Here is a 2,281-nt window from a genome sequence, read left to right on the forward strand (position 1 = left end):
TTTTTAATGTAACCCCAGCCCAGTACCATTAAAGGCTTTTTAATGTAACTTATCGTTTGGGCACCTTATTTTGGAGTGCCTGGATGAACTCTTCTCTCTACATGAACTGATCCCCGATATCCAAGAGCACCCAAAAACTTAAATGAACAGACTGAAGACTGCTTGAGCTTCCAGCCACCTGTGTGCCTTTCATTGCCAAAATAATGTTCTGACTTTTATCTAAATTATTTGGTGATATCCCTCACAACAGTGCAACAGCACATAGGCCTAATGGCGAGAGTTTTTCCCTCAGCACGTAATGAAAGCTAATCGGACGTCTAATGACAGGTGGTGCTGACGGACAGCGCACGAGGGAAAGAAGTTGCAAACTTGATCGTGTTCGGTTTCGTCAGTCCAGCGGAACACTTCTGGCTCTAGAAAATGAATCTGTATTGCAACAAATCTAGTTAGGCCTAGGTCTATATAGGCTATCCAAGATATTTAATTTAGATATTTTATTTTAGTTTGCACCACCTCGTGAAGTGTTTAGACCTGGCCTATTTAATGTCGCTGTAAATTGGTGTAATGTAGCAGAAAGTGCGAGACATTCGCTGGACTTGTTGCACGCAACAAGTTGTGAAATTATTTCTTAACGGTTTTAACCGAATCATTCGCGTCTCTCGAGCAGATGGAGAACTGAGAAGAATGAGAGAGAGAGAGGGCAGTGACTATACCATGTCACTGAGACTATGTGTGTGTGCTGCGCCTACTGAATCCAAGTGCAGAAAAAACATATCCATATAGATTATTACATAATGCACCATCTTATTACATTTCCATCAAAAAAAAAAGTTGCGGCCGCATTCCGTAATAAATTTCGCATTTTGTAATAATTTATTACAAGATGAGAAAAAAGTTATTACGAAATGCGTTCAAGAAATGTATTACGAAATGCGTAAATTATTACACAATGCGGCGATTGTCACCACATTATGTAATAATTTGTTACATTATTACATATTGCACCGTTATTACATAATGCGGCGTTACAAACCTCTGTGGCATTAAGTGCTACCAGTAGTTTTCTCAGTGATTTTGGTCCCAGTAGCTTTGATATCATTGCCTAGTTCATCCCGTACAGCTCTAGGGTGATTTCTTTCTGTTCTCATGATTATCAAATCCCTACAAAAGGTCAAATCTTGTATAGAACCCCAGACAGGCGGATGGATAGTCATTTTGTATTCCTCACATTTTGGAAGAAATGCATCAACAGCTGGGTCATTACTACCCAGTCTCTTTCTTGTGGCTTTGCAGCCCATTTAATCTTTGTTCAGGTCTAAAATCGTGTCCCTGATATCATTTGACCACTCTTTGGTCTTTCCCATGCTAGTGAGGTTGGAGTGTGACTGATTCACTCATACTATGGACTGATTCTGCTGATTCAATGTGTCTTTTATGCATGTTAGTATGTACAGGTGTCTTTAATTCAGATGACAAGTTGATCGGAAGTGCCCATCTGGTCTGTGGGCCCGGAACTGTAATCAGTTGGCAGGGGATCAAATACTTATTTTGCTCGATGAAATGGAAATAAATTAATATATATTCTCTTCAGTTAATTTCTGGATTTTCTTTTTGATATTCTGTCTCTCCATATTAGAATACATATTATCATAACATTTATTGACTGATCATGTCTTTGTTAGTAGGCAAACCAACAAAATCAGCAAGGGATCAAACACATATTGGACTCACTGTATGTGTATCAATTACAAGTGAAAAAATGGATAATATAGCTGACTTGAAGTTAACAAAAGGGTAATTAAAAAAAAACAAAAAAAGAAACTGACCAGGACAGAACACAAGTTTGGTGATGCTGGCTGTGTTGACGTGGTTTGAAACGGTGCAGGTGAGTTGTCCAATCACGTTCCCCTTCAGCAGGACAGTCTGGTTATCTGCACTGAGATCAGCATCAGCTCCACTCAGAGCCCGCCCATCCAGAGACCAGCTGTACTGAGGACTGTCCCCATTGGACGAGCAGCTCACACTCCTCGGGCCAATGGGTGGACAGCTTACGGACAGGTCAGCATCAGACAGAGGAGCTGGAGAAAATAATAATAATAATAATAATAATAATAATAATAATAATAATAATAATAATAATAATAATAATAATAATAATAATAGCAATAATAATAATAATAATAATAATAATAAATAAATAAATAAATAAATAAATAAAAATAAAAATAAAAATAAAAATAAAAATAAAATAAATAAAAAATAAAAATTTAAAATTTAATAA

The sequence above is a fragment of the Engraulis encrasicolus genome, unplaced genomic scaffold (assembly GCF_034702125.1).
Source record: "Engraulis encrasicolus isolate BLACKSEA-1 unplaced genomic scaffold, IST_EnEncr_1.0 scaffold_26_np1212, whole genome shotgun sequence".
Lineage (NCBI taxonomy): Eukaryota > Metazoa > Chordata > Actinopteri > Clupeiformes > Engraulidae > Engraulis > Engraulis encrasicolus.